Below are 23,478 nucleotides of genomic sequence, written 5' to 3' on the forward strand. Positions count from 1 at the left end.
AAAGACAGGAGGGAGTGGTAAATAGAGTTCAATGTTCTAAATTTCCAGCAGTATTAGGAAAGAGATAAAATACAATTTTAATAAATCAAGGCATGTTGTGATCTCTAGGTTAACCATTATACAACTACTAATGATAATAATAATAACTGTAAAATTAATGAATGAATAGGAGGAAAATGGAATACTGAAAATATTTAATCAATTCTATAAAAAGCAAGAAAGGAGGGAAAAGAAAATATAAAGCAGACCAAATTAAAAGCAAATAGTAAGATGAGAGATATAAAATCAAATATATCAATAATTTCATTAAAGATAAATGGACTAAATACACTAAGTAAAAGAATAAGATTGTCAGACTGGTTTGAAAATAACTCATTTTGGGCTTCCCTGGTGGCGCGGTGGTTGAGAGTCCGCCTGCCGGTGCAGGGGACACGGGTTCGTGCCCCGGTCTGGGAAGATCCCACATGCCGCGGAGCGGCTGGGCCCATGAGCCATGGCCACTGAGCCTGCGCGTCCGGAGCCTGTGCTCCGCAACGGGAGAGGCCTGCATACCGCAAAAAAAAAAAATAATAATAACTCATTTTATGATCCTAACAGGAGACAAAATTTAAATATAAGGATATACCAGAAGAAAGGTGATGTAGCTATACTACCAGTAGGTGTAATAAAAATTAAAAAACAAAAAACAGAATAAACAAAGTTCATGTAAATGGGCATGAGTTCTTTCTACATTAAAAGCCTAGTACTTCTGGGTTGATAATATTTTGGCATATTAGATGCTGTTTTACAAATTATAAATCTGTTGTAGCTAATCAATGTTTTAAGAAATTATTGCACATGAAAGAAAAAAGGAAAAAAGAGGGATGATAGATAAATAGGCAAATGGACATGATAGATGATAGATAAAAAGATACATAGATAGATAAATAGATAACAGACATGTCTTCTTGCATATTCATTTTACACTCTCCCAGGATTCATATCTGTGGCTTAAAATTCTAACGTAATTCTTAGACCTATAGGCCCTCCCTCACAGTATTGTTTCTTTAAACACGGTTCATAATCTCCAGGTGGTCTGCACTTGCACAGCCCCAGTCTCCACCCCCACACAAACACACAACTCTCTCAGCAATCTGAAGAAGAAAAGAGACACTGTGGCTCCAAAAGCCCTAAAACCATTGGGGGGGGGGGGCGGGCAGGTAGGGAGTAAGTAACACTGGAGGCAAGATGAGGTATTCTGAGAATAAAGAGATAGGAGCTTACTCTGTAGAAGTAAAATATATAAAAGTAGTACTGTTATCCCAAAGTGAAAAAAAAACGTCCTGTTTGGGGACAAAAAGGCAAGGAATATGTCTGGTATGTATCACCATGGATGTCAATTAAGTCTCAGATTCAGGTTTGACTCTTTAAAACGTTAGCAAAGGAAGACCAGATGGAGTGTGTGAGAAGTGAGGAGTTAATGGACGAGGCAGAGAGTGTTAATAAATTCCAAAGGACTTGTTCCATCAAGAAAGATTCCACTAATCTGCAGCAGCCTAACTCACAGGACCTCATAAGACACATTCTGTTAGTGTCAGTGTTCCACACCAATTACAGATTTCTGAAGGGCCATCAGAGCAAAACTATACCCTTCATATGTAAGCCGACACTGCTGTAACTAAGATTGCAATTGGACTGGGACAAATCTCTATGATCTTGATATATGAAAATCCAAATAGATGGTTTCCATAGAAATGAATAAAAACATTTCCAAATTACTTATTCAGGATTAATCCACTGCAGCTCTGCAAAGCAAATACATTTGGTGAGGCTCAGTAAAGCAGCCAATGAAAAATAAACTACAATTGTCCAATAAGGTAGTTCCTTTCACTGACAGAAAATCCATGCACAGTTAAAATGTGCTTTTAGGCAAAGTGTTATCTTTTAATTTCAAGTGTATAAATCCATAAATTAATCATTGAAAACACATTAAAGATTACTGAATACGGTTTTAAATGGATGAAAAGAGCAAAGACTATAGCCACCAACCCTTCTATCCAAATCTTGATTCTATTATTTCCTAGGTGGGTTAACTTGGGCAAGTTCAATTCTTCTCTCTCAGCCTTGGTTTCATTATCTGCAAAATGGGAGTGATAATATTTTTCTCTTGGGTATAATGAAAATATTTTACACTTTTCAGATGAAGACAGCATAATGCAGAGAGATGAAGGGTTGTATTCAACACCATCATTAGTAAGAGAAAGAGATAAATTCAGAAGCCACATAACTGCCTTCACCGTCCCAAAACAACCCTCTTCTATTATTGTTCGGTTTTCTTTAGGTCCATATGGTTTCCATTTATACAAGTAAACCGAGCTGGAAAACTGGAGAATTGTCCAAACTAAATGATTTTTCCTCAAATGTTCTATTGATACAAATATACTCTCCATCCCACTCACCTCCCCCCACTGCCAAAAATGCTTTGCTTTCAGATATCTGTTATTAAATCAAGTACTCTAAAATTTGAACCCATGGCATGTGTAGCAGGATATTAAATGCAATTTTTTCCTATTGTCTCAGATTAGAATTTTGGCTAAGTCCTCAAAACTGAAGACAGTGAGTATTCAGTACCTGTATGTGTTAGTTTAGGTTCTCTGAGAAGCAAACACCAAGACAGGTGTAGACGTGAAAGAGATGTATTGAGGAAAAGGTCTATTAGGGAAAAGGGGAAGGCAGCAGGGGAGACAGGAGGAACCTTAAGAATGCAATTCATGTCTGACCATGGTAAAGGGGAGAGGGAAAAAGGAAAGCTGGGTAGGAAGATTCTCAGCCTCCAGCTAATCTCTAAGGTTTGAAGAAGGCCAGTCGAAAGTTCTGGTGCCAACACCACTTCACAAAAGTTCCCCACCTGATAGGCCTGTCTCAGTACCCTTGACACACACAGTCGTTGGCTGGGAGTAGTCCATGAGGACTTTGGCACAAACAGGGACAGATTCAGAGCACAGCCTCTGGTCCTGTCAGTCAAGTGAGCTCCCTGCAGCAGGAGATCAGAGTGGCACGTTTTCATGACAGTTACACCACGTCTTCTCTATGTGAGGGTCATATTCCCAGAGGTCTTGCTGAGGAGGCAAAAGGGTCCAGTGACTTATAACCTTCAAACACTTCTGAAAGCAAAGACTATGAATTAATTAGGGGGACACCTTGAAAGGGAATTTGTAGTAGAGAGCGCTGGGGCACTTTACTTCTCCCCAAACACTCATGGAAATTGGAGCCAGTTGATTGAATGGAAGCTGAGATCTCTACTTTCTACCCAAAGGTATGTGCATTCTATAGAACACCGAGCCTGCCCTGTCCTGCTTCCAGAGCAAACAGCCAGAGCATCCTTGGAAAACGTAATATGTGCCCCCACTGAATTAGGGACCAGAGAGCAGCGCCTTTCTTTATCCTGGTGAAGCCTGGAGGTGGGATTCTGGTTAGAGAACCACTGGCATATACATTTTGGACATGCCCTCTTCACATCAGATTTCTCTACTATTTGAGAAACAGTATGTGCAGCCTTAGAAAGGGCAAGAGCTGCAATTGCACTGTTCATTGCCTTGCCACTTGCCTGTGACTTGAAGTAGATTATTTTACTCTTCTGAGCCTCCATTTCCTCATCTATAAAAGAGAATAGTAATTTCTACCCCCAGAATTTGTTGTCAGAGTTAAATGAGATAATGTATGAAACAGCCCAAAAAACCTCTACCAATAGTAAATATATTCCCAAGTATAGAAATAGAGCGCTCTGTAATCCTGTCCTATTGTACATTTTGAGGAAAACACAGATTTTGTAATTTAAAAAAAAAAGTACTTTTACGGTAGGTCTTTGTTGGTTATCCTTTAAAAAATATTTTTTTTTGTTGGAGTATAATTGCTTTCCAATGTTTTGTTCATTTCTGCTGTACAACATAGTGAATAAGCCATACGTATACATATATCTCCTCCCTCTTGAACCTCCCTCCCGCCCACCCCCTCCATCCCACCCATCTAGGTCATCACAAAGCATTGAGTTAAATATAGCAGTGTGCACATGTCAATCCCAAACTCCCTAACTATCCCTCCCGCCTGCCCCCCCACTCTACCCCACCCCCCCAGCCATAAGTTCATTCTCTAAGATTGTGAGTCTGTTACTGTTTTGTAAATAAGTTCATTTCTATAATTATTTTTAGATTCCGCACATAAGCGATATCATATTTCTACCGTAGTACAGGGAACTGCTCAATATCATGTAACAACCTAATTGGGAAAAGAATTTAAAGAAGAATAGATATATGTATAACTGAATCACTTTGTTGTACAACTGAAACTAACACAACATTGTTAATCAACTCTACTCCAATATAAAATAAAGTTTTGGGTTTTTTTTTTAAAAAAAGCACTTTTAAAGAACTTGCTGCCTGTAAGGAATTTACTGAAAACCTGAAGACTCAGTGGGACTAAGAACAGCTAATGAGCTTTTCTCAGTATTCTTGTAATTTGAGGACAATAATAAGTCCACAATGTTTTATTGTTTAAAGACTGTAAATTACTCTACAGTTTGCTTGGAGTTATTACATGTGACAGAATGATGAACCATCCCAATTTGCCTAGGACCTTTACAGTTTTACCACTCAAAGTGTCATATCTCAGAAACCCCTCAGTCCCAGCAAACCAAGATACTGGGTCGGCTATATATGAAGTTCCTAGAACTTTGCCTGGAATATTTTAGGTATTCAGTAAATGTTAACTATGGTCATTTTCTTTTATTGAAATTTGAATTCATCCTCTAACAGCAAGACTGTGCTGAGCTTTGGAGTACAAAAGTGAATAAGACTCAGGGTCTCCCTTGTAGCGCTCAGAGATTGGCAGAGAAGGTGGATGAATGGGACTAATAGAATTTACTCCCAGAGTTAGGTTTTGATGCAACGTCCTCTATAACTCCATAGAAACTTTATAGAGTAAATGTAATATGTATACTTTCTTAAAAGTGCTGTACTAGCTGGAGTCCTCCAGAGAAACAGAGCCAAGAGGAGAAATATATATATGAGAAGACTTATTACAGAAATTGGCTCATGAAATTATGGAGGACAAGAAGACCCCAGTTATCCCACCACTAATCTCTGTGTTGTTGTGAAGGTATCTTGTAGATGTAATTAAAGTCTATAATCAATTTATTTTAAGTAAGAAATGTTATTCTAGATATTGGACTGGACTTGATTCAATCAGCTGAAATGCCATAAGAAAAGAAGAAGGAAGAAGAAAAATAAGAAATTCCACCTGTGGATTTCATCTTCAGCTGGTGCAGGAGAGTTCCAGCCTGCTCTTCTTGACAGCCTACTATATGGATTTCAGACTTGCCTAGCAACTCCCACAGTTGCAGAAATAATCCTTGGTGATTTTATATTTTATGTGTATAAAATATATATCTATTTTTCCCCTTTGTGTAAAGAGGATTGACACTCAATTCTTGAAGTTTTGCCCCTTGAAGGCATATATATGTATCTTCAAGGGGCAAAACTTCAAGGGACAAAACAATCCAGTTAGGCAGTAAACACAGATTTTATATATCACCTTTAAACATGGCAATAATATTGCATATTACAAATTATTATTTTGTCAGCATATAAGGTAGGGTTCCACTGAAATGTGGAAATATAAATATAGATACATCCTTAAAATTTTTTATTGATAAATTCATTTACTATTGTCTCAGCAGAAGAAAGTTTATCCAAATTGAAATTAATGAAAACTACATAAGAAGCACTATGCATTTGAAAAGACTGTAACATTTAGCCTTGTTATCAATAGAATACAAATTATGTGAAAACCTTGGTATTAACAACATAACTAGTGATTTTGATGAAATAAGTACACAAAAAACAAGTTTTATGAAATAGAGATATACTAATATATGAATTATGTGTGCCTTTATCTTATTACCTATGTAAACTTCATTGGCCCATCAATAAAATGCACATATATGCAAAATAATAATTAAATTCAGCCACCTTAGATATTTTGCTGACTTTCAGTCATATACAAAACATATTTTTATGCATATTTTTATTTCTTGTCATTATAGAGTTATTTTATTAAGGTAAGAAGGTTGGACATATCTTTAAGAATTTGATAGTTGCTTTAATAGCTTTTGTATAGTTGGACTTATAATATGAGGCCTTCATATCCCACACATAACAAGGACAGGCCTGAATTGAGACTTCTTAATAGAATTTTGGTTTCTCCACCCTTACCATGCTACCCCAATAAACACCCAAGAGTCCTAGTCCCATAGTCGTACAGGAGAGCCTCTAGATTTTTCTATACTCCCAAGCAAGCTTAAAAAGCAAAAGGAGTTGAAAGAACACTGTTAGAACTGAATAGCAAGTGTCCTGAGAAAGATGTAGAATGACCTGCAAGGACCTGATAACCAGACAATATTGCAGGACCGTTGGCTTCAGGGCAGATAGCAGTAGCCATATATGTCATGGTCCTAAAGAATGAATTCCTTCTCAGTAGTGGAGAGTGAAGAACAACCAATAATCCTACATGTGATCATATCAACTGAAACTGAAAAGGAATTTGACAAAATTTAACAATCATTAATAATAAAAACTCTCAGAAAAATAGACATAGTAGAACTTCAATTTAAGAAAGAACAGCTACCGGGCTTCCCTGGTGGCGCAGTGGTTGAGAGTCCGCCTGCCGATGCAGGGGACACGGGTTCGTGCCCCGGTCCGGGAGGATCCCACGTGCCGCGGAGCGGCTGGGCCCGTGAGCCATGGCCACTGAGCCTGCGCGTCCGGAGCCTGTGCTCTGCAACGGGAGAGGCCACAGCAGTGAGAGGCCCGCATACGGCAAAAAAAAAAAAAAAAAAAAAAAGAACAGCTACCAAAAAAAAAATACACCAAAAACAAAAAAAACCACTAATGGTGAAAAACTGAATGCTTCCCTCCTAAGACTGAGAACAATGCAAGGATTTCAACTCTCACCACTCTTATTCAACATAGTGCTGAAATGTGTAACTAATGCAGTAAGACAAAAAAGTGGGGGGGGGGGGGGGGAAAGGCATATAGATCTGAATGGAAGAAATACAATTGTCCTTATTTGTACCAAACATGATTGTCCACATATAAAATTCCAAAAATCTACAAGAAAAATTTTTTGGAATATATAAATGTGTTCTGCAAGGTCATAGGACACAACAGCTGGTGTTTCAGAGAATTGCTTGGTGTGGGGAAATACACATTCGATGAGCACAAGTAAAGGGTTTTATGTAAGTAGTAAAGAAGACTCACAGGGAAGAATTGGGATTTTTTCCTACATAGGAAAAAAATACTGAGTTTTTCCATTTTAGGGAGGCAAGAATGTACCCAATCTCAAGATGTATTATATAGCTACAGTAATGAATACTGTGTGGTACTGGCTGAGGTATAGACACATAGGTGAGTGGAACAGAGCAGAGAAACCAGAAGTAACTCACACAGATACACCCAACTGATTCTTGACAAAGGGACAAAAGCAAAAATAGAGGAAAAACCACCTTTTCGACAAATGGTGCTGGAGCAATTGGACATCCACAGAAAAAAAGAAAGAAAGAAAGAAACTCAACCTGAGTTTTACAGTTTCTATAAAAATTAACCTAAAATGAATCCTGGTCTTAAATAGAAAATAAAACTTTTAGGAAAAAAACAAGAGAAAATATTTGGATCCAGGATTAAGTAAAGAGTTCATAGATGTGACACCAAAAGCATGACATATAAACAGAAAAATTGCTAAGTTGGACTTCATCAAAATTTAAAACTTTTCTTCATAAAACACCCTGTTCAGAGAATGATAAGACAAGGTATAGGTTGGCAAAAAATATTTACAAAGCACATATCTGAAAAAGGACTAGTATCCAGGATAAAGAACTCTCAAAACTCAACAGTAAAAACGTAAACAACCCAATTAGAAAATGGGCAAAAGGCACAAATAGACATACGGATAGCAAATAAGCACATGAAAAGATGCTCAACATCATTAACGATGAAAGAAACACAAATTAAAACCACAATGATAGCATTACACATCTATCAGAACAGCTAAAATTTAAAAATAGCAGCATCACCAAATGCTAGCAAGGGTGTGGATTACTCATCCCTTACTGTTGGGAATGCGAAAAAGCACAGCCACTCTAGAAAACAATTTAGCACTTTCTGAAAAACTAAGTGATCAACTACCATACAATACAACAAGTATACTCCTGGACATTTATCCCAGAGAAATGAAAAATTATGTTCACACAAACACCTGTATTTGATGCTTACAGCAGCTTTATTCATAATAACTCAGTACTGGAAATAGCCAAAATAAATATCTCTCAATAGTTGAATGATAAACAAAGTGCAGTACATCCATACCATGGAATACTGCCCAGGAATAAGAAGGAAGGAACTCTTGATACATGCCCCAACCTGAATGACTCTCCAGAGAATTAGGCTGAGTGAAAAAACACCAATCCCAAAAGGTTACATACTATGTGAATCCGTTTATATAACATTCTTAAAATGACAAAATAAAAGAATGGAGAACAGATTAGTGGTTGTCAGGAATTAAGGAGGAGGTGGGGTGGGAGAGAAGAAGCAACAGAGGGGATCTTGTGGGGATGAAATGTTCTGTTTCTTGACTGTATCATCATGAGTATCCTGTGCGATATTTTACTCTAGTTTTCCGAGATGTTACCGTGGCAGGAAACTGGATAAAGAGGATGCAGGACCTACCTGCATTATTTCTTACAACTGCATGTAAATCTACGTTACCTTACCTTAAAAAATCTAATTTAAAAAAATTTGGAAGTCTTAAAAAAAAAAGTCTGAAAGTCTAAGAAAACCAGAAGTGATGAAGTTTGCCCAGGTTGACTAGATTATGTTTTTTACTATTCTATAGAATGAAAGGTGGAAAGAAAGAGTAGGACAAGTGGTCCAACAGTCAATTAAGTTTAAAAACAAAAAGATACAAAGTACCTTAAAGATTTTTTTCACAATTTAAAATATACAAATGCACATGTATTTGATAATCTGCTGCTATAAAGCCATAGGCTCCTCTTTGATTATCAAATGCCAGTAGCGCTGCGTGTGCCTGCACATGTCTATGTAGTGCTGTCTACCATTCCAGTCTGGCTCTTTAAAGGGAAAAAGAAGCTTACAGAACTTGGGACATGATTAGCATTTTCTCTAATTTCTAGGTTTTCACATTTCTAGGTTTTCACAGATTTTTTGCTGTTTTTCTTCTTTTTCAAGTAGTTTACAGTTGTCTCTCACACAGGTTTAATTTAACAGCATTTTTAAAGCAACTCTCTGGTTCTCTCCAAACGAACCATAAAAATGAAATTACTGAACTAGCAATCCCTCCCCAAGGATAACTACTCTTAATAGGTGGCACAGATCCTTCAGTGCAGATCTAATCCCAATGTATTTTTAAACTGAGGTGAATTTTCGGGTGTGCTGATTTGTATTTCTTTTTCCTATAAAGTATGTTTTACTATTCTTTTTTTTTTAATTTTATTTATTTTTGGCTGCGCTGGGTCTTCGTTGCTGGGCCCAAGCTTTCCCTAGTTGCGATGAGAGGAGGTTATTCTTCGTTGCAGTGCGTGGGCTTCTCACTGCGGTGGCCTCTCTTGTGGCGGAGCACGGGCTCTAGGCACGCGGGCTTCAGTAGTTGTGGCTCCCGGACTTAGTTGCTCCGCGGCATGTGGGATCTTCCCAGACCAGGGCTGGAACCCATGTCACCTGCATTGGTAGGTGGATTCTTAACCACTGCACCACCAAGGAAGTCCCTACTTTTCTAATAAAAAAATAAGTTGTGAATGTTCCTATAATAAAAAATCAGGTGGATAAATTTTTGTAATAAAAAAGTAAGTTATCAATGTGCTCACCGTCCTCCTTAATCCCCATTCTACCACCACACAAAAAAGGAAATTCCTATCCAAGGCAAGTTTTTCTCCACCTCATTTTCCCTTTGCACTCAATACAATCCTGGACCACCTTCCTTCAACTTCAGCTGGTATTGTGCTCAGGAAATATAAATGAATTTTCACCATCACTTTTATAGTACATTCTAAACACTAATAGAAGTTGTTTGAGAGGATTCTTGGCTCTGTTGTCCTGGTGCATATTAAGCTGATGGAGACAGTTCATTAATGAAACAAGTCATCTATAAAGGTGAAAACAGAAGAAAACATACAAGGTGTTCTACCTGTACAGAGAAGTCTGGTAACAGGATACCGTGTGTGTGCTCATATATATATGACTCAGAAAGGTAAACATGCATAGACCCTGAAGTAATTGAATACGTGCATTTGCACATAAAAGATTGCTGTCCACGTGTGTGCGTGCACACTCGCACCTGTGGAGAAGCCTAAAGCCTTTGATTCTCCTCCACCAAGTAGCTATTACAGACCACATGGTGTACTGGAAATGAACACTGGAGGAGAACTGGGGAGACCACCAATTCTCCATCTTTGACGATCCAATCTCTGCCCTTGACTGTGACTTCCTGCTCAGAGCGCCAATGACTCCGCTAGCAAACTACCTGAAGAAGACAGTGATTTCTCAGAGGACACAGAACAGGAAAGAGAAACCAAATGAAAGAGAAACAAGTGCACTCAGGATGAACCCCACAAGGGAAAGCCGAATCTCAAGGCGTAGAATTTAATTTTTCTGGTAATGGTGTAATTCTGCCCTCAAGTGAATCACTCTTCATTCTACTTTATTTTGCACGTATTATCTGTAAGGCACAATTTTTAATCTATAATTATCTTACCACGTAATTTAACCTTTGTGTATAGCAGTAAGTTATGCACTACGTGAAATAGTCTGGTGTTAAATTGTTTTGCCATGGTAGGTCTTATCATTCCCACTTTTTTTTTTTTTTTTGTGGTACGCGGGCCTCTCACTGTTGTGGCCTCTCCCGTTGTGGAGCACAGGCTCTGGACTCGCAGGCTCAACGGCCATGGCTCACGGGCCCAGCCGCTCCGCGGCATGTGGGATCTTCCCGGACTGGGGCACGAACCCGCATCCCCTGCATCAGCAGGCGGACTCTCAACCACTGCACCACCAGGGAAGCCTTATCATTCCCATTTTTTATATCTCTTTGTTCAGAGCCCAACTTGGTGAGGCGATTGGATGATGTAACCTGCATGACAATGGTTGTGGAAATATTAAAACAAGTCCCCAATACCTGCTAAGTCAAAGGGTCGGGAAAGGATGATCAGAAAATATGCCTCTTTTTGCCAAAGGAAGTTTAAAACATCTCATCCTATTTCCCCCAAGAAGCTAAGAGGCAGAACAAGCATGATAGTGGACGTCAGGCAGGGCTGCATCAGGGGGGAGAAGAAAGGGGGGAAAGGGCAGGGAAGGGGGTGTGAGAGAAACATAAAGAACTATGTGCAGAAACGTGAGGAATAGATTTTAAAAATTAGAAAATGAAGTCAAATAAATGGTACAAAAAGGCACAAACAGGTACAAAAAAAAGAATGTACACATATATTGGAAATTTTTCTGGATACTGTCCTTGAATCGTCATAGAACACTGTCTTATAGGTAAGATGAGTCTCATCAATAAAGCAAACAAATCACTTTATCTCTTTAGTAACTAGACTCTCTGGGTCCAGGAGGATAACCATATTATAATAAATACTGCTCTTATGTAAATGCTGTCACAGTAAGGTTTTAAGACATCTCATGAAAATCCTTTAGGTTCCAAAAAGTTATCAGTGGGTGGCAGCTCACTTTATAAATCCCGTGGTATGTTTCAAATTACAATAAGATACTATGAAATATTATAATAAAAATACTGTTTTGTTTTTCTTTAAAAATAAAAAAAGAAGAGAAGGAAGAAAGAAAAGAAAACTCTGATGAGCAATCTTTTCTGTTTGGCGGGAAGCAAGATCTTCTATAGGAAGAAATCTTATAATCTCCTACCTTTTTTTCTGAGTCTCCAAATTAAAACACCCCAGAAAAGACTATGATCCCCTTATCCTTTGCAAATTACATAATAAACAGAATTTCACTGGAAATTTTGCTCTTGTTTCAGGTCAGCCTCTCATCTTAATCATCTAGTCTACCAATGTAGTTGCGCCTGAATTTTTATTAACCTGTTTCACGTTTGCCTTTGAATTACTTTGGGAAACAAAACTGATAGCAGATGCTAAGCAATAAACTAGGCCAAATTTGCAAGTTTGGGTCCAACTTTCTCATACCATCAGAAAGTGTCTAACATTGAAATTCCGGCTTCAGTGAGGTATATTAATGCATATTTTAATTAACACAAACCGTGAGGTCTAGCAATGTACTGGAAACATTCTCTATAAAAAGAAAAATAGTTCCAGAAGGATATATGGATTTAACCCACAACTACCATTTTTAAGGAGTTGGTTTCCTAATAAATATAGGAACGTCATGCTACCTGAAAATTAAGTTCTCTTTCATTAGTGATGATAGAGAAAATGTAGAATGTATTATACCAGTAGAAAGAAAAAACAAGCATCAAAACATTGACGGTAATAGTACAGTACTGAGTATGTTTCGCAGAATATTATCCATATAGGATTTTTTTAACATCTTTATTGGAGTATAATTGCTTTACAATGGTGTGTTAGTTTCTGCTTTATAACAAAGTGAATCAGCTATACATATACATATATCCCCATATCTCCTCCCTCTTACGTCTCCCTCCATCCCACCCTCCCTATCCCACCCCTCTAGGTGGTCACAAAGCACCAAGCTGATCTCCCTGCGCTATGCGGCTGCTTCCCACTAGCTATCTATTTTACATTTGGTAGTATATATAAGTCCATGCCACTCTCTCACTTCGTTAATAGAAGAATTTCTTATATTCTTAACTCAAACTCCCATCTGAAATTCACCATAAGATTTGTAAATAATAGTACGTTATTTTCAAAGGTCATTTCATTCCAGCAAAAATATAGATGCCATTAAGAGTCCATAGACAATACTTTATGGTAAAAGTGAGTCAAAGGACACAAAAACAAGATGCAAATCTAAAAACAAAAATGTTTTCAACAGCAATAAAAACAAACAGTAGAGAAAATGTTATGTTGCAGTCATGAACACCCCCCAAAATTTAGCGACTTAGCAGAACAGAAATTGATTTCTCACTCGAAACTTGCTGTGGGTCAAGGTGACCCTCAGGAGTCCTTCTCAGACACTGAGTGAGGATCCAAACTGACAGAGGCTCCACCTGCTTACAGCTGTACACGATCTGGTTCAATGAAACAAAGAGGGGTATGGCGAACAGCACACCAACGTTTATGTGCCTCCACCCAATTCAATTCTGTACACACGTCATTGGCCAAAGCAAATCCATGGCTATGTCTTTGGGGATAAGGGAAACTTAATCTTCTATGCGACTGGAGAGGAGACCAGATATATTGGTGAACGAGAACAATATCTACCATAAATAGTATGAGCAGCTTTGGAGGGGGAACTCAATTTTTCTGATTATATACGGGATGACTCTCTCGCCAGCCATTACTTCATAGATAACCCTGACGAGAAGGACTAAAGTCTGGTGGAGAGGGAATCACCTTAGCTTTTTGCCATTCTGATGTGCCACGTGAATTCCCTCCTCTCTCCACCCTACTCCCCTCTTGTACTTCCATCGCCTCTCCACTCTGATTTAAGATATTCATCTTCTCCTGCAAACCTAAACTAATCCTCCTAGACTAGGAGGATCCTAGAAATCCTCCTAGAAATCCCTCTTATGGGATTTCAAAGCATCCTGTAATTACTCCTATGCGTCAGAGTGTTCACATAAAGTGTCTCGATACATAGAAATGCAGGTAAAATATACACTGGATACCTAATAAATGATCAAAAAAGTCATCATCATCCTCATCATCATAGCACCTAGCACTTTGCATTTATTAATTTAACTGTCTTTCTCACAAGACTATGAGAGCCCATCCCCCTGCCTAGCTCTTACTTGAGGACACCTTCCTCCAGGTCAGTCTGCTCCTACCCATTCATACCAGCCTTGACCTTTGACCTGGACGTGAGCCCCTCACAGCCTCTACTTCCCAGGGGTGCTATGTACCTACTCCTTTATTGACCCCGAATTTCTCTGTATTCATTCACCTTCTTCTATAGCTATGCTTAGACTATTATAGGATACATAAGCACTAAGCCTTTCAGTCACACATTAGGAAATGGTTTCATTTGCGATAAAAATTGTTATCAGGACATTGCAACAGATAAACTAAGGAAGCAGATGTTCAAAATTTGCTGAAGGACTTTCTCCTCCCTCCTATTCCAGTTAATCTTTTCTCTGACACTCCACGTAACTGTCATACAGTGTGGATGGTTCAATTTCAAATTTTATTTGTCCAACATCTTTGGACTTTCATTTTCCGATAATTCCACAATGCTCATTCAGTTGTTCAGACATCTGAAATGATTCCATTATTAAGATAATCATTTACACATATATGATATTTACTATACACATGCTCTCCTATACATATATTATCTCATTCTATCAGCAATAATGATCCTCTTTGAAGAATCATATTAAAATTAGTGCATCATATGATAAATAACAAGCACCAACTATTAGTTTTATCATAGAGTGGCATAAATTAGAACCTTATTATTATGCACATTTGTATATATCATAATAACATTCATGCTGGAAATAGGTTTTATTGAAATACTCTGTATCTGGTTTTCCTAAGAATAACTCCTAGATTCTCTGGGTGTCAAGGTGTCTTCTCCCTGTAGGGTAAAAACTCTGATCCTCTCATCAATGTCAGCCACGAATAATTTTACACCCTCCCCAATAGGTTATGTTTTGGAAGTTTTCATTGGCCTGTGAAACATTTATTATATTCTGTGAACTTATTAAGCATGGTATGAAACATGGAAAAGATATAGTTCCTATCTGCAGCCCCTTCGTCTAAATAGCACAAGCAACCAAATAAAAACAGTATGTCACAAAGATTGGTTTCAATTTCCTTCCTTTCTTTTTAGGATTATGATGTCATTTTTCAAAGACCATGCTCAGGAGCTTCCATATAAGGAGAGCCTGTGGTCATATGAGATTAGAAGATGGTTTACCAAAGAAATGAGTTTTGAGCAAGAGGCACTGAAGCAGAATTTGGACCATACATCAGAAGAAATGCTGAAATGGAACTGAGCATAAAAGAACTGAAATGCCAGCTTTTTAGGCAGACGCATCTGCTAGAGAAAGCTCTGAATTTGGAGTGAAGATATGTTTAAGTTCCTGGTTCTTGCTCGTAAGCATGATGAAGTCTGTGACCTTAGGCAAGTGATTTCATCTCTTTCTACTTCTGTTCTGTTCCCCAGGTGTAAAAAGGGGAAGAGTTTTCTGTTCTGTGTTGCTTGCAGAGATGACGGAAGTGCATAGAATAGGATACCTAGTGAGCATTTTGTGATCTTGGTTCTGGGGGCCTGAGCACTTTGTGGTTCCTCTCCTTTTACTTATCAGGAACAGAGCGACAGAGCGGCCAGAATCCTGCAGGAGTCCAGGTCTTGGGTTTGTGTGCAGTACCTGGAGAAGAGCAATCCTCCCTTGGCTTCTCATTTAGATCATCTCCCTCGTCCAGGGAGAGGGGTACATCCCAGCAGTCCACGTCGTGCACCTCCCAGGGAAGAGCCAGAAGTCTGGACACTAGCAGAGATGGTGTAGCTGGCTGAGACACTCCCATCCAGGACCATATGTACAAGCTGGTCATGTGTTGAGGGACATGGCCATTTGTCTCCACTCCAGATTATAACTAGCATTTACACAAGGCTTAATCACAGTCTATCAACACTGTATTCTTTCACTGGGATGTCACAAGAACCCCAAGCACTGTCATCCAAGAGCTGCACCGCACCAGGGGATCAGAGTCTGGAGACAGGCAGCCCTGGGTTTGAATTCCATCTTAGCCATTTACCAGCTATGTAACCTTGTGCAAAGTACTCCATGTCTCGGAGCCCCAAGTCTCCATCTTCGCTACAATGATCACAAAAAGGCATCTAATAGGGTTTTGTGAATGTTAAGCATGAAGTCAAATAAAGCACTTAGTGCAGGGCCTGGCTCGTTGTAAGCACTCTATAAATGCTGGCTACGTTTGTTTGTTTGTTTTTTATTAAGGCAATTTTTTAAAAAGAGTTTTAGGTTCACAGCAAAATCCAGAGGAAGATACAGAAATTTCCTATATATCCCCACCTCCACACACATACACACTGCCTCCCCCATTATCAACATCCCCCACCAGAGTGCTACCTGTGCTACAACTCATGAACTTACATTGACACATTGTAATCATCCAAAGTCCACAGTGTACATTAAGGTCCATTCTTGGTGCCTATTCTATGGGTTTGGACAAATGACATGTGCTCATCTTAGTATCAAAGAGAGTATTTTAACTGCCCTAAAAATTCTCCACCTATTCACCCCTCTCCTCCCCATCATCCCCTGGTAACCAACAATCATTTTACTGTCTCCCCTAGTCTTGCCTTTTCCAGAATGTCATATAGTTGGCATCCTACATTATGTAGCCTTTTCAGATTGGCTTTTTTCACTTAGGGATATGCATTTAAGGTTCTCCATGTCTTTTAATGTATTGATAGCTCCTTTTTTTTTAGTGCTGAATAATATCCCATTGTCTGGGTGTACCACCTGACTATGTTTTTAAAGCAGGTATTGAATAGACGCAGAGAGGTTATGTAATACGCCCAATCTCACACAGCCAGTGAGCAACACGTCAGGACTTCAACCAGCAATTCTGTCCTCAGTCCAGCCCTGCAGTCCAGCCTCAAATGAGCCCACGCAGCTGACAAACAGACATGAAAAATGTAAATCCCCACTTCCAGGGAATAGTCAGGAGACTTTGTACATTTCTGTTGTTGGAGAGACATTCTTATTCCCCTTGAATAGAAAGGAAACCACTACGAGGACCACAGATGGGTCTGGAGCCAGTGGTGGAAGGCAGGGGGCAGTGACAAGAAGCGCCCCACTCTCTTCTCCCAGTCAGTCTGGTAGAACCATCTCAAACTCTGATACAGTGGGTCTGGGGTGGGGCCTGAAATTCTGCATTTCTAACAAAAGTCCAGGCGGTGCCGTGCTGCCAGTCCATGGACCAGACTTTAAGAAGGAAGAGGATAGCCTATCATGCTCCCTTAGGAAGAAAAGGGACATTACTCAGTAATTCATCCAACAATTCTTTATTGAGTCTCTATCACATGTTAAGTAGTAGAGATCCAACGGGGAGGAAGGAAAAACTACTGTGATCCCTATCTTTGTAGACTGTTCATAGTATAGGAGAAAACAATTAAACAAACAAATAAAAGAGGAACAAACTGCAATAAATGCTACAAAGGCCAAAACAGGGCCTGAGACAGAGAGTAAGATGAGGATGTTCTTTAGACAGGTCAGAGAAGACCTCTCTGAGAAGGTGTCAATTAAGCTGAGATTCTAAGGATGGGAGCCAGCTCTGCAAAAAACAGAAGAGGAGAATTTTAGGCTAAGGCATTCATAACACCCCTAAAATGGCAAAAGAGGAGAAAAGGAAGTATGAATTTCATTTTAATACATTCATTCTATCTTCTGGGTGAAGAATGGACCCTAGATGGTGGCAAGGAAACTAGCCAGAGGCCATTTCATTACAGGGGTTCAGGAAACAGACAATGGAATTCCAGGCATTTGGTGCTGAAATAAAGCATGAAAGATGGCCTCGCAGAAGGAGAGAGTGAGACAGGGGCCAACAACCCAGAGTTTCCGATCTCTGTACCCAGCATCAAGTTAGGCTACCCCAGGGACAACAACAAAAGCACCAGAAAGAGAGAAAGTATCCACAGTACAGAAGAGCTGCCCTTGCGGTGAGAAGGGAACATACCACCTTGGTAGGAAGATTCTCCAGGTAGCAACAATGGCGCTGAAATTAGAAAAATGCCCCAAAGCTCTGGAGCCGTGCTGTCCAACATGGTAGCCACTAGCCACATGTGGCTATTTAAATTTAAATCAATGGAAACTTCATACAGTTAAATTTCAGTGTCTCAATCTCACTAGTCACATTTCAAGTGCTTGATAGATAGGACATGTGGCTTGTGGCTGCCATTTTTAACAGTAGTGATTCAGAAAACATTTCCATCTTCAGAGAAAGTTCTAGCGGACAGTGCTGCTCTGGACGGCTAAGATGTGAGTTAAAATAAATGGATGATGGAAACTCATAGGATATTCCATAAAGGAATATTCCATAATAATAATATATTCCATAATATTTGCTACTTTCTGGCATATGGACTGTACCCAGGTAATGGGGTCTGGAGTATATTTGCTACCAAGTAAGCAGGAGAAAAAATGTGTAGTGGGGCTTCTATGGATGAGGATTGGAAGAGCAGGTATCATATAAAGACAAGTGAGTATTGAATTAGGGTGGTGGTATGAGAATCATCTCATGGTCCAATCCAAGGGACCTAGGCTAGGCAGGAGCTTAACTGAAGCCAAAATGAAAACAAATGAATTCTAAGAACTGAGAGTAGTAAGGGGATTTGAGATCTGGGTATTGGTCAATAATGAACTTCATAGGAAAGATGGGGTAGTAGTGGGCAAGGTGGAAAGTGAATCCAAATAAGGAAATTTCATGGCTGGAGATCTTGGGGGAGAAACAGTCTAAGTGATATTGAAGTCCAACATGTGGTCTTGCCCATGGTAGCTGAAATGGAAGCAAAGACCATATTCAGGAAAGCTAAGTCCAGGATTTTGGAAGGGTCATCAACATGAAATGTTTTAACTTTTCATTTCAAGCTTACCTAAAAGTAGAAAACTAGTATAATGAACCCCTTTATACCTTTAATCCAGCATCAACAATTAGTAACTCATGGCCAATCTTATCAACATGGATTTTGTCACCGAGACATTGGGAGGTCTTAGTGTGAAGAAAGGAAAATGGGAGAAGGCGGTAAAACCAAAAAAGGGATGGGAGGTCCCCTTTGCCATGGTCAACAGTGGCAACTAAATAGGAGATGTGGAGTTCAAAATAGGAGCGGTGCTAATGAAGGGACAATGGAAAGCAAGTAGCACAACAGCTGGCACATAGTAAAGACAATAAATAAGAAGGCAGACAGGGATAGACAGTGGAGAGCAAAGAATATCCTATTCGCATCTCCCTACATCTGTGAGGATTTAAGCAGCAGGAGACAGACCCAACGATAGAAAAAAGCCTTTGGAAAAGACTTCAACATCTAGGTTGCCGTCATGGATACAGCCCCCATAGATTATAATTACAATAATCCAGCCAAACCATATTATATCAAGAAAATGTTGAGCAAAAGCCACACAGCCAAGAAGTTTGCTCCCTACTGATATTTGAAAATAAAACACAGCTACAAAGATCAGTCTCCATTAACGTGACTCCCGAAGGCCCTCCGCTGCCCTTTGCCCTGTCCCGGTGAAGATCAGCGTCACATCCGCCATTTGTCTTTGTTAAACACAAAAACTCTTCATGAGCCAGTATTCTTTCAGGTTAAGTGCAATGGGCACAGCTGCAAATGCACGGGGCCACGATGCCTCAAAGACCTTCCATGATTTGTTTGTATTTCTTCCAATTTTAATAGAACTGGCAAGTGACAGACATCCACAAGCACATGAAAAGCTGCCTTCAGAGTTGGCCTCTTGGCCTGCTGTTAGTCCTAAAAATCTAAATGCAACAAGCAAAAGCGTGGGCGTTAGAAATCCTATGTGTTTAAACCAAGATTCTAAATTTGTCTTCCTTTTCCTAGAGGAACACAGGAGTTCAATGTTTGGTTTCCTAAGACCATTTCTGGTTCAGTTTCAGTCTGTACGTCTACTGAGCTGGTAGGGTGGGTACCACTAATACATGTGGTTTACATTAATGCTATTCATGATGTTTATCCTAACTCTGCAGGAAGCAGCTCACCAGATGGTATGCACATTTGTGTGTTGCTCAAATTCACTCAGAATCCCCATTCCAAAGACGAATCCATCAGTGGCAACGTCGATAAAACACATGCCTCTGCATTGGTTATTAAAAAGGCCACTTTCAATCAGAGGAAAAATACTGCAACAGGACACTCGGGATGAAATGTTAAAATCAAACGACTTCCCAAGCCTGCATCGTGATTTGGGGATCAGCTGATACCTGCAGAACAATGCATGTGCTTAGAAAAGAGCATTTCAAGTGAGTAAGAATTTGGTGGCTTCAAGGAGGAGAGCAACTGATTCAGTGCAAAAAGGGTAAATTTCTTCTGCACCGTCCCAACTGAGGACACTGTGCTCATCTCAGACAGATACTAAGTGATGCAGTAAAGCAGCAAATTAGAAGAATGTAAATTCTTCAGTAGGAATTGCACGCAGGGGAAAAATGCCTCCTAAATCTCATATTTGTTTTCATGTAAATAATGTACACTCTTCCTAAAATCAGACTGGCAAGAGCCTAAGTAAGATGTCAAAATCCGCAATAGATAATATGCTGGACTCCAAAAGGGCTAGGACACAGTCATCTTCCTCCTTGGGTGGGATTCTTGCTGGTAAATGAGAGATCTACCCAACGTTGAAACCCAGCAGTTTTGGCCTTTTGCTGCCTCACTTCTTCTTGGTAGGTGCATGTGTTTGTGTTCTCATTCTCTCCCTCTCTCTCTTCTTCTCTCTGATTTCTCATTACACTAAATTGTATGCTACTTGGTTGAGTGATCCCAGATGATATCAGTTCTGTTTTAATTGGTGTAACTGTTATTGTTATTCCTTCCCCATCCCTCTGTCTGTCGCCCTTGCACAGATCAGGTCATGCCGAGAGTTCTCGCTCAGGTTCATGGGAGCCTCACTGTTCCACAGAGAATGGTCCAGGGTGAGCCCAGTGGGTGAATCAGAGTGGCCTGGGTTCTCCTCCGTAGTCCCTTATGACCAGGAAACTGAAGACAAGGGCTCAAATCTCCATCTCCTAAATGTCTCCGATTGGTTTTCCATCAGCTGCACCTACAGTCTTCTATCCCTAACTTCTTGTGGCACTTACAGACCATATCTCAACATTTAGCACCTAATTGTAATCTGCCTTTTATTGGTCCACTGAGGACATTATTGTCATGTAGGTTAAGCTCATTTGTCCTCCCAAGAGAACTTCTCCAGGAGACATGCTGTGGAGCATAAGGCACTGTTGGTTCCCTTCTGCTCCGTCCTGGCAATTAGGTAGGTCCAGCCCCAGCTGTCGGGGAGCTCACAACTTACAGGGCAGGACAAAGGAGTTAACAAAGGGTTTACAATATTGTGCTCAGAAGGCAGTCAGCACAGCATATTTCAAATGTCCTAGGAGCACACTGGTTTATGTGAGGACTCTAGAGCCCCTTGTATAAGGTGATATCTCAGATAAGATTGGCAATTTGCAGAAAAAAGATTGAGATGGAACCATCTCAGGTGGAGAACCAAGGTCAATGTCTGGCGGGGAGATGCAGTGGGGCACTCAAGCAGACCAGCAGAGATGGGGTAAGAAAAACAGATAGCACTAGGTATTCAGAGACGCTCAAGGACTATGTCTTCAGGTTGAATCATATAAAATTACCAACCTCAACCAGAAATTTCTGACCTAAGCATACAGCATTTTCATATGGTATGAAATCTGTAATATTATGTTTCTCTGCATATTCCCCCATAGGCAATATTTGTTAGGTAGTTTTCATCTAGCTGGAGGGAGGGAGGTCAGCATCCTCATGGACTCTCTCTGGGGGTGGTTAGAATTTGAAAGACTCTAATGGAAACTTTGCCCTCCACGTGAGGCTCTAGCAACACTTCAGCTCTCTTTAGGGCCGATCAACTCCAGAGGCTTTCTTTGTAGAGTAATGGATATGAGAAATGATTTTTCATTGGTGAAACGAGTGGTGATCAAGATGTGTGTATTGACTGAAATATTGCGCAGGCATCCCGCTCATGCGTGAACAGGGCTAAGAATCCACTGAGCCCGAGAGCCTGTGCAATTAGGAGCTGCGCATGAGCCTTGATGCAGAAACTGTCCTGGGTCCGGCTGCTGAATCTGAGGAATCTCCTTGTCTGAATCTGGCTGGAATGTTAGCTGCATTCTGCTGCCCCATGACTGCCTCTTTGCCTCTAGTGAACCCTCCGGGCAAGTTGCTGTCGGAACACCCAAAGGCAGGGGTCCCCAACCCCCCGACTGCAGACCAGTACCGGTCCGCAGCCTGTTAGGAACCGGGTGGCCCGGCAGGAGGTGAGTGGGGACAAGTGAGCAAAGCTTCATCTGCCGCTGCCCATCGCTCACACTACCGCTCGAACCAATCCCCTCTCACCCCCATCCATGGAAAAACTGTCTTCCACGAAACCGGTCTCTGGTGCCAAAAAGTTTGGGGACCGCTGCTCAAAGGGACCCAGAGCTAGGACTTTCTCAAGCTCATAGAACAGCTTATATGACTCCTTTGTGTCTCCTGACTTAAAATGTTTATATGTGTGGCAGAATTTGGTCTGAGCCTTGCTATCATTAAAACTTGGTGTCAGGAATTCCCTGGCAGTCCAGTGTTAGGGTATTCCCTGGCTTTCAGTGCCAGGGTTCAATCCCTGGTCGGGGGACTAAGATCCTGCAAGCTGTGGGGTGTGGCCAAATAAAAAGAAAGAAAGAAAAATAAAACTTGGTGTCAAGGTTGTCCCAATCCAAGAGATCTAGCACCCTGACCAGGCTACCAGGATGTTCCCCAAAGACCTTTATGGGGCTGAGCGAATCAGCTTAGGTCAGTTCACAGCATCCCTCCAGGACAGCACCCAGCACGGCAATAGCCATCCAAGGAGCAGTGGGCAAATGTGAATTAAATCAAGGTTTCGACACAGGCTGAGATTACAGGATTGTAGTTGCTCATAGGATAGTAAGAGGAAGTTAGAGATACTGGGGGAAAGGACTTCCCTTCACACTTCAGAGCTCATCCCTTCCACCCCCCTCAGTTAGTACCTAGAGGTTCGGAGGCCCCGCAACCTCACGGATAATCTGTGACCACTGGCACCCAGGTTTCTGAATCCTGCTAAAGTGTTCATTTCACCTGACAGTGGCCCTCAAATTTGTGTGTGCATTTGTGTGGCTTGTTGAATTCTGGGCACACCCCCAGAATGTCTGATTCCGTAGGGCTGGGGTAGGGCCTGAGAATTTGCATTTCTAACAGCTTTCCAGGGGAGGCCGTTGCTGCGGGTCCAAGGACCACACTGGGAGAACTCCTGTGCCACACCAGACCCCTTCCTAACCATCCCACCCCTGCACCCCGCCCCCATCCAAATAGCCCTGTTCCTTATGATCTGGGTCAGCTCCACTCGCACGACCTCCAGTGGCAAACGGAACCAAGTGCAACGAGACTAGCACACACACACCCCCACCCTTTCATGATACCTGGCTTGAGGCCCTGCGTTCACATCACAGGGTTAGCAGATGATCCATCTTCAGGGGACTTCAAGGACATGCTTTGTTCTTTCTCT

The sequence above is a fragment of the Leucopleurus acutus genome (genome assembly GCF_964270905.1).
Source record: "Leucopleurus acutus genome assembly, chromosome: 13".
Taxonomy (NCBI): domain Eukaryota; kingdom Metazoa; phylum Chordata; class Mammalia; order Artiodactyla; family Delphinidae; genus Leucopleurus; species Leucopleurus acutus.